The sequence below is a fragment of the Balaenoptera musculus genome, chromosome 11 (assembly GCF_009873245.2).
Source record: "Balaenoptera musculus isolate JJ_BM4_2016_0621 chromosome 11, mBalMus1.pri.v3, whole genome shotgun sequence".
Classification (NCBI taxonomy): domain Eukaryota; kingdom Metazoa; phylum Chordata; class Mammalia; order Artiodactyla; family Balaenopteridae; genus Balaenoptera; species Balaenoptera musculus.
Window position 1 is genome coordinate 28,307,431 of NC_045795.1, and position 15,501 is coordinate 28,322,931.

The 15,501-nt window shown below is 40.5% G+C and overlaps 1 protein-coding gene across 1 annotated transcript in view; it reads left to right on the forward strand.

The window, feature by feature from the left end:
- Positions 1-15,501, forward strand: part of LOC118904098 (patched domain-containing protein 4) — a 189,883-nt gene that overhangs the window by 126,546 nt on the left and 47,836 nt on the right. The gene's annotated exons all lie outside the window — the stretch shown is intronic.

Here is a 15,501-nt window from a genome sequence, read left to right on the forward strand (position 1 = left end):
CAAGAAGGAAAAGGCTTCCAGAAAGGAAAATCATCAGGAGCAAAGGCACGCAAGTAAATTCTCTGTGTGGTGAGTTTATAAAAGCACAGACTGTTTGCCTTTGTTGGAGAGTAAAATGTAAAGGGAAAGCAGAAAGTGAGGAGAGATTTTATTCACTTAGCAAACGAGGCTCGGCCTGGGCTGCACACTGTCCTAAGAGCCTTGCAGAGTTGAACACTGAATCCTCCGCGCAATCCCAGGAGGAGCTACGGTGAGTTTCCCCTTTACAGAGGAGGGAATGGAGATTAAGTGGGTTGTGTGAAGTCTCACAGCTGGCAAGGGGCAAAATGGCCCTTCTTACCCAGTCAGCCTGGCTCTGGAGTTGATGTTCTTAAGCACCATACCCTGCAGCTTCTGCAATAGAGAGACAGGAGGAAAGGGGGGAAGAGTAGGCAAACGAGAATGTTTCCCGAAGGAGGGAGATTCTGTGCAGAGCTTCCCTCCAGAGGGTTGGATGGGAGCGGTTCCCATGCTGCATGGAACTTGAGGCCACTCTTGGGTTTTGTGGCACTGCGTGGACTTCTACGGTGTTCAGTGTCCCTGGGAAGCCCTTTAATCCCTGGATCACTTTACCTTCAAACCTCAATTTCCCCACCAGTAAAATCACCATGATACTGGAAGGATTCATGACCCACTACCTAGGAAAATTCCCTGGCCCCTTGAGATGAGCATTATTATTATCCCTGCCATTGTTATGTCATTATTATGCTAATGATGCCTTTTATCAGCTTCAGTCTAAAAGGGGAATCTGTATGTTTATTCAAAGAGTACACAACCTAAATGAAGATGAGAAGATGAGAACTTACTGTTTCTTCACATCCTACTTGGAGAATATGCTTAAAAAGCAAATAACATTTTAACAGCAAGTAAAAGAAGCATTTCACTGCTCTTCAAACAGTAATGCTTATACAATTACCTGTTTTCCTCCATCTGAAATTACCACTATGAGTGTGCTCCTTTATTCATGCATTTAATTTGTAGCCTTTCAGCTGCTATTCGAAACACTTGGCTTTCAATGTGCATCTTCAATCCCGTGTTTGTCCATCTGGAAATACTTCTTTTTCCAAATATGGAAAAACTCATTAAAAAGTGCCAAGTGCATATCTGTAACTTTCATTGGACCCAGCTGATATTTGCATGCATAGTTGTAAGACCAACAAGATGCCGAGTGACTGAGCACAGGAATGCAGACTCGAGGGAGACCTGGGCGCAGCCCCTCGGTGGTGGGGAGTTGGCGTGCTGAGCAGGACCCTGCCAGACCTCACACTCCGGACCTCAGGAGCTGATTAATGGACCTTCTGGGGGAGACGCTGTCTATCAGTGTCAAATATAAACCGAAATACTGTTCACAAATCATGTGAAATAAGGATGCTGCCATTTCCAGTAGACAAAAATCCCCTAAATGCACATCAGCTGTCTGTCCTGCTCACTAGAAGGAAAACAAGGACTCTCTAGGGCAAAATCATCAGATATTCAAAGCTCTCTCTCTCTTTTTCTTTTTTTTCCCCAGCCTCTTATTTCTGGTCCCTTTACCGTTCCTCCTTGACAGACATTACTAGGCCTAACCGGCTTCCCAGAATCCACACTGCGAAGGACCTGTAACCTGGCATTTACAGATTGACAGAACCAATTAAATTTTGGCTAAGATCACAATTCACACTACGGTGTTATTTCAGCTTCAAGTTAGACTCCGTTATGAAATCTCCCTCTGTAACACATATACGCCTTCTTAAAGGTATTTTTTCTAGGTATCATCAAAGAAATAGAGGTCTCGGGAAGTTGTAGTTCAGAAGTCTCTGAGATCAGAGGAGACCAGCTTGGAGGCCTCCCACCGAGGGAAACCTGATTGACAGTTTGTGGATAACAGGGTAGGTGGCTTCGAGGCCACAGTCTGGAATCTGCCCACACGTAGAGAGGGACACGGTGCTCTCCCAGGAATCCCGCCCAGCCTCCTCCAGCTGATGAATAACTCTGTTTCAATAATTAATTGCTAAGGACAAAAAATCCTTTCCTGTTCATTTGCCATCCTCTCTATCAGAACCACATCTTTATCCATAGTCCTGTGGGCACACCGCCACCCAGGGGCCCTGCTTTAAGGCCAAAGAAGAGCTTAGCCGCTCCCCCATTGCACCATTGAACCTAATCTCTGTTGCCCTCTGTCAGCTTTCCTCACTGTGGATACGAATGCTTTTAATCTTGCGTATCTGACACACTGATTTTTGTGTTTTGGGAACCAAACTCCCCTTCTCTGATAATAAGAAATACATTCTACTGATATCCATATTTCATACCCATTTTAAGGAAGTTTATGATAAGAACGAGTGTTCCTAAAAGAGTATTTTCTTGCTGAATAGGAGTATTATAAGAATACTCTTATTTTTATATTTATCAAGCAGTTGTGTCTAGCACTTTGGGGGGCCCCAAAATAAATAAAAGGCAAGGTTCCTTTCCTTGAGGAAGTTCTATGAGCTTAGCTCACCATCAATGACACAGAGTTAATAAGTATTAGTTAGTTATTGTCAGTGACATGTCCCATCATTAAAGAGAAAGAGGAAGCCGGGTGTCACTACACTTAAAAGGGAAAAACAGGGCTTCCCTGGTGGCGCAGTGGCTGGGAATCTGCCTGCCAATGCAGGGGACATGGGTTCGAGCCCTGGTCTGGGAGGATCCCACATGCCGCGGAGCGACTGGGCCCGTGAGCCACAGCTGCTGAGCCTGCGCGTCTGGAGCTTGTGCTCCGCAGCAGGAGAGGCCGTGATAGTGAGAGGCCCGCGCACCGCGATGAAGAGTGGCCCCCGCTTGCCGCAACTGGAGAAAGCCCTTGCACAGAAACAAAGTGCCGCAACTGGAGAAAGCCCTTGCACAGGGACGAAGACCCAACACAGCCAAAAATAAATAAATAAAAAATATATAAAAAAAAAAAAAAAGGGAAAAACAAAAGGGTCAAATTATACCGCTTTTGCCTGAATTCTCTGAAAGATGCAAACCAGAGCAGAGTGTGACCTGAGTAAACCAAGTAATTGCTCCCCTAGGTCTCTGAATGTTTAACCATTTTTAAACCACTGGGATAAAAAATAATATAGAAATTCATATTCATATATAATTCCATATGGTGTTTTTAATGGCAAACAAGGTATTAGAGTAGCCATACCCCACATTCCCCCATATGTAACTAAAAGGAAAGTCAGAGTATAATATTACTCTTCATGAGTAGACTAACTTCTTTATAATACTGATATTTATAATATGAAAGCAGGAATATTTCCAAGATCTTGCCTATGTAATGTGAAGTTGCTAGCTCACTCTGAGTTGGTGCAGAACTATCACTTAAAATATAAATTTTGATAGCACCCTGCATACCTTCTGAACATACATAGCTCTCATGAATGTTGCATTTTGGGTTTTCTGCAAAGCAAATCTCCTAAAAATATTTTCTTTAATGTGTGCCATGGACCCCTGGGAATACACAGAAATATGATGATCTGGTAGACACTGATAGTTTAAAATTTGTAAGGTTTGATGTTGTGGAGACTAAAAAGAACCCTATTTGGGGAAATTGTACTTTAAAAATCAATGTCCCTATTACTGACTTTCTATCAGATCCCAAACATCTTTATGCAAAGCAAAATTACTTGGATATTCTTGAAATGTATCTTTGGAATTATTTAATATCGTAGTTGAATGTTCCGGTGTAAAATATTGTCATGTCTGTAAAACATCTGCCTTTGTTGCCCTTTCAAAGAGTGTGTCTCTGTGCTGACCCCAATGTGCTGCTTCTCCTCCCACCCACTTCTTTTTCCTTTTCCTTCTTTTCCATGCACTTTAGAAAAATCATGCTATTTTCTGAAAGCTGATATAAGGACGCTGACCCAGCTTCAACCACGGGGCATGGAAGTTGATGGAACTAGTCACAACAAGTTTCTTACCTAAGACTACATTTTGTCATAGAAAAAGTGAATCTAAGAGGCAGTAGAAAAGCTATAGGACCAAGAGCAGGAGGCATTGCCCGGTTGGCCTGACCTCTGACTCACTGATCTGTAAGGAGGGTGGGCTGCTCCCACCCGTGTGAAATAGAAAGCAAAAGGGACCAGAAAGGGGCCACACTCAACCACAAATACCAGGCAGTGAACTGGACTGTCACCGTGGCTTATGCTGGCATCCGGTTGTGTCCATAAATCATCTACAAAACGGCACCAGAGCGAGCAGGACCCCACTTCCCAGGTAATGATTCAAACCCCTTTTAGTCCTCTCTGGAAATTCACAATTCCACATCTGTGGACATATATGGCACCGGAGTGTCGTAAACTAAAATGCAGTAGTGATTTGTCCAAGTTTACAACCTTTTTACCTACTGTGAGAAAGGAAGGGGTAAAGTTATTTATATTTTCTTCAAAACAGGCAGGTACTCAAAATGTTTGCAAGATTCAGGGAGCAAGGATTACAATGAATTGCTACAGAAGTATCCCTTTGGGCTAATCAGATACTCTTCCTTATTATGGGTTTATTAATTATAAATGTAAAGATTAAAAAATGATAACTTGCCACCTGGGTGCAGGTAAGTTCTTGATATTCAGTGACCTACTTGAATTTCTTTTTTTACTTCTTCTAAGTCTTCTTCCAGAGTTAAAATCCTTAGTTCAAAAGTGTTTAGTTTTGATACGTAAATTGTCTTTTTTATGTGGATTACTTTACTTGCTTTGCCATTGTTTTCATTTTGTACTGATTATAAAGAAGATGTTGCATATCAAGTTGTTTATATAGCATTTGATAGGAGTTCACATTAAAAAAATTGTCTAGTTATTAAAATTAAGTGTTAGGTACCAATTCATAATTTTAATAACAGCTTCATTCTAAATGCAGCTACATTTAAAAAAACTTTTATTGGAGTATAGTTGCTTTACAATGTTGTGTTAGTTTCTACTTTACAGCAAAGTGAATCAGCTGTACGTATACATATATCCCCCCTTTTTTGGGTTTCCTTCTCATTTAGGTCACCACAGAGCTTTGAGTAGAGTTCCCTGTACTACACAGTAGGTTCTCATTAGTTATCTATTTTATACATAGTATCAATAGTGTATATATGTCAATCCCAATCTCCCAATTCAAACCAACCCCCCACCCCCCTTGGTATCCATATGTTTGCTCTCTACGTCTGTGTCTCTATTTCTGCTTTGTAAATAAGATGGTCTATACCAATTTTTTCAGATTCCACATATATGTGTTAATATACGATGTTTCTTTTCCCCTTTCTGACTTACTTCACTCTGTATGACAGCCTCTAGGTCCATCCATGTCTCTACAAATGACCCAATTTCATTCCTCTTTATGGCTGAGTAATATTCTGTTGTATATATGTATCACACCTTCTTTATCCATTCCTCTGTTGATGGACATTTAGGTTGCTTCTATGTCCTGGCTATTGTAAATAGTGCTGCAGTGAACATTGAGGTGCATGTATCTTTTTGAATTATGGTTTCCCCTGGGTATATGCCCAGGAGTGGGATTGCTGGGTCGTATGGTAGCTCTATTTTTAGTTTTTTAAGGAACCTCCATACCGTTCTCCATAGTGGCTGTATCAATTTACATTCCCACCAACAATGCATGTGAGTTCCCTTTTCTCCACACCCTCTCCAGGATTTGTTGTTTGTAGATTTTTTGATAATGGCCATTCTGACTGGTGTGAGGTGATATCTCATTGTAGTTTTGATTTGCATTTCTCTAATAATTAGTGATGTTGAGTATCTTTTCATGTGTTTGTTGGTCATCTGTATGTCTTCTTTGGAGAAATGTCTATTTAGGTCTTCCACCCATTTTTTGATTGGGTTTTTATTTTTTTGATATTGAGCTGCATGAGCTGTTTGTATATTTTGGAGATTAATCCCTTGTCAGTTGCTTCATTTGCAAATATTTTCTCCCATTCTTTTCATCTTGTTTATGGTTTTCTTTGCTGTGCAAAAGCTTTTAAGTTTAGTTAGGTCCCATTTGTTTATTTTTGTTTTTATTCTCATTACTCTAGGAGGTGGGTCAAAAAAGATCTTGCTAAATGCAGGTACATTTAGAGCGCTACCATTCAAAAACATTCTCTATACCCCAGATGTGGCTAGATTCAGCTCAAATCATGTTTTCCTTTAGGAATTTCCATTCTAAAGTGGAATGGCCATGATGACTTAGAATACTTTTCCTCTCAAGCACCATTATGATAAGTTCCTTATATTACTACATTGTACATTAATTCACTCATTCAACATTAAAAACACATTTATTGGGTATCAAATGCACCAAGAACTGTTTTAGCCCCTGAGGCAAAAAAATGACTAAAATTTGGTCCCTGTCATCAAGGAACACAGGATCAAGTAGAGTGGGCAGAAATGTAAATAGGAATTTCTGTGCACTAGGATATAGATGCTATAATGTGGTATAGTGTAACATTATGTAATACAATAGTATAGGGTTATACACAAAGCATAGTGCTATAACAGAGATAGAAGAGATCAGCTTTTCGGGATTGGGAATACTCAGGGAGATAACATTGTTTGGGGTGAATTCTAAAAAGGAGAGACATGGATTAAATTGTAGACCTGTTATCCATTGCTATGATTTAATCCAAATCAATGAAGACTAAAGAAGATGCTAAAAGTAACTTTAGACTTTTCTTCTCTATTAGTTTAGAAATGCCTTTTTGGAATTTCATCCCCAGTCATAGGTCCCTGCCTTAAATAAAAGCCACTTTAATTCAGAATTCCTTTAGATTTCTTTCTTTCTCACTGACTTTCCTATTTATGGAAATAATTGTCAGTGCCAGTTTTAGAAACTATTCCTTGCTAAACTTGAAATGAAAATCTTGAGCTTCCCTGGTGGCACAGTGGTTAAGAACCCGCCTGCCAATGCAGGGGACATGGGTTCAATCCCTGGTCCGGGAAGATCCCACATGCAGCGGAGCAACTAAGCCCGTGCGCCACAACTGCTGAGCCTGCGTTCCACAGGTACTGAAGCCCACGCACCTAGAGCCCGTGCTGTACAACAAAGAGAAGCCACTGCAATGATAAGCCCGCACAACGCGACGAAGAGTAACCCCCGCTCTCTGCAACTAGAGAAAGCCCGCAGGCAGCAATGAAGACCCGTCGCAGCCAAAAATAAATTAATTAATTATTTTTTTTAAAAAAAGAAAATCTTTCACTCAGATAAGTAATGCTCTTTTCAAAATTATTTGGATTGGCTTTTTTTTTTTTACTGCTATAGGAGCAGTACTTTAAAACTCAGTCACCTGGAAATCTTCCAGTGCGTGTGTGCTTAGGTAAGCCAATATCCTGGAAAAATAGCCACTGAATGAGGAAATCCCCACTAACCTCACATGGGCCACAAATTGTTTATATGAAGAATAACAACAAAACAAAACAAAGATTAAAAACCTTTTACGTTGTAATTTATTTTGAAAAAATGATACAGCGTATTACCAAGCAAGAATAAGAATTAAGAATAAAAATAAGGAGGAGGAGGAGAAGCAGAGAGAGAAGAGACAATTGATTTTTATTTTTTTTTGGATGCACAAACCTGATAGCAAGATGGAATTTGCCAAAGTATCAATTCCAGTTCAAGTTATTTCCTCTTTAACCATACTATTACAAGAAAATTTACATTGAAATAGAAACCATATTTTAAAGAATGTCCATGCTCACATTTTTCACTTTAGCAAACAGCATTGTTTACATACTTGCATTTGCATGTGGGATTGAAATATTTCTTCCCCAAACCAAGCCTGAGACAAGTTAAGCCCTTGAAATTGTGTTCCTGGTGAGACCTCATCTGTGTGCAGAAAGGCCCCAGAATGACCCGGATTAGACCCAAGCTGGTGCAGAGGAAGGCGGTCCCGGGAAAGTAAACTTCCGATTGAAAGGGAATCTGTCCTCAAAATAGCCACGCTTAGGAAAAGTAATAAAACAGGTTTGCAATCTCATGGTTAGACCACTAGTTTTTTTTTACACTTGTAGATTGTTTATATATGTTGATAAAATCCCAGACCCAGGGGGCCCCCCAACTCTTTGGGATTTGAGTTTGTAGTGAGGGTACAGAGGAAGGCAGGATTATGGGGGGGGTGGGGGGTGGCTGAGGGACAGGGCAGCCTTTCTGGCAACTGTCTAGAAACTCAAGATTGACAGGTTGTAATCATTTAGTCACCCTGTGCCTCCCCCCAGAAAAAGGAGGGTCCTGAGGGGAGGTGGTCAGCCATGTGTCTGTCGGTCCATGCTGACCCCGGTCTCTCACCTCTACTCTCATTCTGCGGTTCTGAACTTCTGTGTCCACTAGGAAAAAACAAAAACATAAGATGGTAATACCTGGCATTGGTGGAATGAAGGGGCAATGAATGTTCTCATACACTGTTGGTGCCAACTGGACACATCAGTTTTCTGAGACTTGTATAATAATTTGAATGGCCTTTGATACAGAAACCCTGTTTCCACCAACAAGGGAGTTTCCAGGGAGGGTCTAGAAAAGGATCCTTATTTTGATTCCGACCTGCCTTCAGGTTAAGGGGCCCTGGCTGAGGGGGCAGTTCAAGGAGCCGCGTGAATTCCCTGCTCTGGGAGGGAAGACAGCTCTTACTTATGGGCCCAGTTCTATGTTCTTGACTTAATGGCTGGATTTACTCCTCATGACATCCCAGGTGGTGGGGTACCACTATCCTCTCTGCGTGGGTGTGCATCAGTACAAAGCACGTGCTCCTGAGCACAGAGAAGGATGTCAGAGAAGTTGCTCCCCACGCCCACTGCCAGAGCCAGGGCTGCAACCTGGCAGCCTGAGCACCCTTAGTTGCTGGTGGGAGAGCTTCAGCAGAGGTATCAGGACACATGCTGCTGAGGTGGCTAATATTTGCTCTCCCTGTAGTGGGACCCAGGCTTGGTGCCCTTCCCCTGCTGCAGGAGAGGTATGTGGCAGAGACAGAAGCAGAAGCTCTCTGAAGCCAGTGTTTCTAACACGCTTTTTGAAAACTTAACCTTATGGGAAAGATTGAACTGCTTGTACTTGGTAAGGAGGGGAGGGCCTCCGAGGACACAGAGAAGGAGAGAAAAAATAATAATAACAAATAAAAATCTCTTAATCTAAGTCGTTTATGGTGATAATATAAAAGATGATGATGAAATCTATAAATTCTCAAAAAAAATCCATGGATTTTTCATCTCAATTCATATGAGATGAAAGAAAGAAAAGAGAGAGAGAGACAGAGACAGAGAGAGAGAGAGTGAGAAAGAAAGAAAGAAAGAAAGAAAGAGAGAGAGAGAGAAAGAAAAAGAAAGAAGAGAGAGAAAGAAAGAAAGGAAAAGAAAGAAAAGAAAAAAAGAAAGAGAAAAAGAAAGAAGAAGGTAGAAAGAAATCATTGACTTTTAAAGTGGAAAAATAATTTGATCCAGTATTCTCATTTTAACAAATAGAAAATCCAAGTCCTAGATTTATAAAATGCACTAGAAGAGATGAGTCAAATAACTGTATACACAGAATTAGACCCCAAGCCTCAGCTCCTGGTAGATTGTTCTTCTCCTGCTCCTTTTTTATATGCGGTCCAGTTCTGGTTTCTACATCATAACATCTTATACCACTTAGATTAAAAGGTGGCTGTTTTATCTGTCATTCTTTATTCTTAACCCAAATAATATTGGACCAAGGGCTCAGGTAAATGTGAGTAGCATTACTTGGAGCAAGCCAGAACTCATGGACAAAAGGACCAGCAGTGAATGAGTTCCCTGCTATTTCAGTATCCTGCAGAAAGGCCACAGGGAGACGACTTATCCCCACAAATTGCTCCTGCCCCTCATAGTTCTCCCTTTTTATTTTTATTTTTATTTTTTATTGAGGTATAGTTGATTTGCAATATTTTCAGATATATGACATAGTGATTTACAATCTTTAAAGGTTATATTCCATTTACAGTTATTATAAGATATTGGTTATATCCCCTGTGCTGTATAATATATCCTTGTAGCTTATTTATTTCATACACGGTAGTTTGTACCTCTTGCTCCCCTACTCTATCTTGTCCCTCCCCCTGTCCCTCTCCCGACTGGTAATCACTAGTTTGTTCTCTATATCTGTGAGTATGTTTCTTTTTTGTTATATTTACTAGTTTATTTTTTAGATTCCACATAAACGTGATATCATACAGTATTTGTCTTTCTCTGTCTGACTTATTTCACTAAGCTTAATACCCTCCAAGTCCATCCATGTTGTTGCAAATGGCATGATTTCATTCTTTTTTTTATGGCTGAGTAATATTCTGATATTCTCTTCTTTATCCATTCATCTGTTGATGGACACTTAGGTGGCTTCCATATCTTAGCTACTGTAAATAATGCTGCTCTTGGGGTGCATGTATCTTTTCGAGTTAGTGTTTCATTTTCTTCAGATAAATATCCAGGAGTGGAATTCCTGGATCATATGGTAGTTCTATTTTTAGTTTTTTGAAGAACCTCAGTACTGTTTTCCACAGGGGCTGTACCAATTTACATTTCACCAACAATGTATATGGGTTCCCTTTTCTCCACGCCCTCACCAACATTTGTTATTCCTGTTCTTTTTAGTGACAGCCATTCTGACAGGTGTGAGGCGATATCTCATTGTGGTTTTGATTTACATTTCTCTGATGATTAATGATGTGAGCATCTTTTCATGTACCTGTTGGCCATCTGTATGTCTTCTTTGGAAAAATGTCTATTCAGGTCTTCTGCCCATTTTTTAATTGGGATGTTTGGTTTTTTTGACATTGAGTTGTGTGAGTTGTTTGTATATTTTGGATAATAACCCCTTAGTTCTCCCTTTTTTATAGGGGGAGTGTGAGGTGGGGGATAGAGGGTACATAAACGTGTTGGGCTTAGGATCGAAGTAGCTGAGCTTAGGTGCCAGGTCTTTAGGATAGTCCTGGGAAATGATGGCTTCCGACCCCTACAGAGCTTAGGGATCCCTGGCCCCATAAGAAGTTAAACTGGGTGTTGCCTCCCCTCTGGGCGGTAAAGGGCCCTCCAACCCCAGGTGGCCCATTGATGGGCAATCTAGAGGAAACTCATTGGACAATGCTATTGGCTTTCACAGAAATGAACTTTGAATGAGTAAAAAAGTTTTAAGAATCCCCTAACTATATAGATTTAAATTAATTAATAATAATTGTTATCAGGTTTGGGTGCCAGACATTGCATGTGCTTTACATGTATCACTTTTAATCCCCACATCTACCCAAAGGCAGATGTTACATTCTCCACATTACAAATTAGAAAACTGAAGGTAGACTATTTTCCCAAAGATGATTAGTGATGGAGCTGACATCCAAATTCAGATCTATGTTCTTTCCACTGCCTGCTATTGTTTGCATTTAGATAATTATATTATTTAACCTAGGAAATATAATCTTAGAATCTCAAAATATTAGAGCTGAAGATCAGTGCTTCACAACATGTAACGTGCATGTGAATTGTCTAGGAGCAGGTTAAAATTCAAATTCTGACCCAGTTGATCTTGGATGGGGCCTGAGTCGCCGCATTTCTAACAAGAGCTCAGGTCAAGCTGATAGTGTCTGTCCAAGGTTCACACACCTTTAATAGAAATGCATAAAGTATCTTATAGATAACCTGGTCTAACTTTCTCTTTCTATGGGATTTAAGTTACACAAAATCAGAGATACCATCGTTAAGAAATACAGAATAGTTATATCTCACTTTTTTATCAAAGAAGTAGCTGTTTTCAAAAACAGTCGTATCCCTTTAGGGTAATATATTGTACACCATTAAGCTCTTTGAAGAAAACATTATTTACCCATATACATATATAACTGATAGACTATATTTTAAAAATTGAACTTTCCCAGCATCAAGAGAGAATCTGCCCATTGGCCACTGTCAACCCAGAGCACTCACCTTTCCTCCTCACCTCCAGGAGGTGACTTTCTGCCCAACGCCTTGTCAAGGATTCTACACAATTATAGTTGCAGTACTGAGATGAGGACGTCGTTCAAATGTCCTTTCCTAACGTGGGTGAGCTGAGCCCCAGGCCCCTTGAATGCAGCATGGTATTTGGTGTTTGCTGGCCTTGACAGAAGGAGGAAGATGAGCACGAGTCCTCTGCAGGGCTCCTGGAAGACCCTCCCGCCGGCCCCCAGGTAGAGCGGCAGCCTCTGAGCAACAGATTGCTCATTAGTGCAGGAAGCTCCCATAATCAATCCCCAGAACCTGTTCTTTGCTCAACTGAATAACAATGAAATTAAAGAGGCCTGTTCAACTGGGAGCAAGTTGGGGAACAATCCCTGATGAGTAGTCCCTGAGACCGAAAGCAGACTAAACAGCAGTGCTGCATCTGACAGGAAGGGGAAAAAACTGCGCAAATTTCTTGGGAAGGAAAGAGTGACTGAAAGCAAGCCAACAGAGAAAGTCACAAACCCTTGTGAATTTCCCACATTGTGGAGGTTGACACAGGTCCTGGGCTCTTGAGAGATGAGACTGGCAAAATATTAAGGAGTCGTGAAGCTTCTGGCTTTCTTTTAGGGTTACAGAAAGTCCAAAAGGGACTTGTCAGGTCCTTGGGGAACAGGCTGTTTGATTTGATCACATGAGTTGGTGCCACATATTAGAGAAGAATTTTCATGGGCAAGAAAACTAGGAAAATACCCTGCCAGTCATACCTATACTTCTGTCTATATGTAGCTGCAGATATTCACCATAAAAACAATATATTTATAAACAGGAAGTAGGAAAAATGATTCATCATAACTCACTCAACAAATATTCATTTAATGCCTTTTTTGTTCCAGATATTTTTCTGGGTACTAGGGTTACAGCAATAAACCAAACAAAGTCTCTTTCCTCATGAAGCTTTGATACTGGTGAAGGAAACCATCACCATCAGTGATAAAAAACATATATAATATGATGTCTGGTTACAAGTACTGTACAGAAAAATCAAGATAAAGGAAAAGAAACTGAAGGGAAGTGCTATTTTACATGGGGTGGTCAGAGGGCTTTTCTCTGAGGAGGCAACGTTTGAGCAGAGGTTTGAATTAAGCAAGTAAAAGGAAAGAAAGAAAAACTTAGAGGTAAAGGATTGTATTTGTGTCCTTTACTTAGAAACATGACAATCTGCTCTCAGCTGTTTTTGAGCAAACCTCAGTAAAAAAATCCTTACAGGGTTCTTTGACCTGTTCTTTCGAAATACCAGTTACAGAATGCATGTTTTGGGCCAGGCACTATGCTAAGTGGGTCACATACCTTATCTCCTATAATCCTCTCAAATCTATAAGGGAGATGTCATGACCTTCACTTTACAGATGGGGTAACTGAGACTCGTGGGGTTAAGAAACCAACCCAACATACTCAAAAGCAAGTGGCAGGCTAAGATTCACTCCTGGATCCATCCACTTGGCTTCACCTCCAAACACTCTCCCTCATGTTGAGTGCCTCTGTACCACTGAGTTTCAAAGCCATCTTAATCTTCACTTTTGTAATAATCTGAAACAGCCTATTAGGCATCCTTCGCTTTCTCCTTCCCTTCCTCTCATGCTCATTCTGAAGTGGGTTTCCTCTCTCTGGGCTTTTCCACGTAGTCAGGACCCCATCAAGCTGGCCAGGACAGTACTGACCAAGAGTGGCCTAGACCAACCATCTGGCTGAGCACATGAGACAGCAGCTCAGGAGAGGACAAGGCTCAGAAGAACAGGCTAGTGATAGTGACCACGAGATTGTACTTCATGTAGAAATCAGTCAGAGAATAAAGGATTCAGCAGGGAAGCTACAGAGCCTACACAGGTAGAAATATTGAGGGCAGTGTCAGTAAGAACTGGAAACGCCAAGAGGAGCTCTATCTAGACATAGTTTTTTGTTCTCCATTCACACTTTGTTAGTGATAACCTTCAGCCCAGCACTGCAAAGCGTCACTCAGAAATCAGAGGATTTCAAGGGATCCCTTGGCTGGGACAGGGAACTCATGCCAAGAGTACTGAGGTGACATCGTTCCCCTTAGCTGATGCCAAGGAACCTCTTTACCTTTGCAATCAAGCTTTCTTACGTGTTCAAACTCATTTTTCTATCCCACAAATAAAAGTTAAAACAAGGAAAACCTAACAACGAGCCTATACCATTTACAATGGATTTATGGGTACCATCATGTTTAACGTGACCCAAATCTCAAACTTGACATCATCTATGCTCTTGGCATTGGGGCAAGAAAAGGAATCAAATGAAGGGCACAGGAACCACACTGTATGGTTATACCAAGTGGGGAAAATAATAGTAGCAGGAGTTCCATTCTTAACCCCAAGGGCATCTGGTTGGAAATGACAGAGAGATGGAGCCAGTCTTGGTTGTTTTACATTGTGCTTCATGCAAGTTAAGTTTGTATTTACATGTGAGGACTCTGGAAAAACAAGACATAAAAAGTGTTTAATGCTATAAATTGTGCAAGGACAAGAGATCTTTGGTTATATTGGTGGGAAGGGTAGTAAGACAACTAGAATTTCTAAAAAAAAAAAAAAAAAAAATACAGTGTATTATGTATTACTGAATCCCAGAAATTAGGAGGAAGAAAACCTGTAGAGAAAATAAGACTATTTCCTAAAGCACATAGAGGAATCTCTCTATGGAATATTTTGATTTTCCCCCTTACACTTTAAATTTGGAGAATACTTTAAAATATCATTTCTGTGTTGAAAATATTTAACTAATGGCTCATGGGCTACTCAGTAAATTTGATTAATTTCTGTTAATTAATTTCTGCATCTGTTCCCCTCTACATCCTCGGCCAGCATCAGTCCTTAAGACATCAGCACAAGAGGAAGCTGAAAATTGAGACAATAAGAATCAAATATTGGGGACTTTCCTGGCAGTCCAGAGGTTAAGACTCCATGCTTTCACTGCAGGGGGCATGGGTTTGATCCCTGTTCAGGGAACTAAGATTAAGCATTAAGATTAAGCATTTAAGATTAAGCGATGTAAGAAGTACATAAGGGTTCCATATCACAGCCTCTTAAAGAAATTCCCTGGAACCTGATATACTATATTTTCACTAATATTCCGTAGGCTAGAATTTAGTCACATGGCCACACCTTGCTACGATGGAGGCTGGGAAATGTCTTATTTCAAGTGTCCTTGAGCACAGCTAAAAGCTAGGGCTTCTAAAACAGGGGGGAATCGATATTTGGGTAGAAAACTAGTAGTCTCTAACACAGAGACAAAAGTTGATATTGAAAACAAAGCCCGGGGATATCACCAGTTTATTGACAAAGGATAAATATCACCAGGTAGCAAATAGGGGGGTAAATGTGCTATGTGCTAATATTTAAAGGAATGTAAATTAAAGCAGAGGGGTAGCACTTTCTCTTATCAAATTAACCCCCCAAAAAAGAAAGAAATTTGCTGAATAGTTAAGGAAAAGTGTAATAGTTAACAGTAGTTATCTTGGAGCAGTGGGACTACAAATGATTTTTTTTCTAAA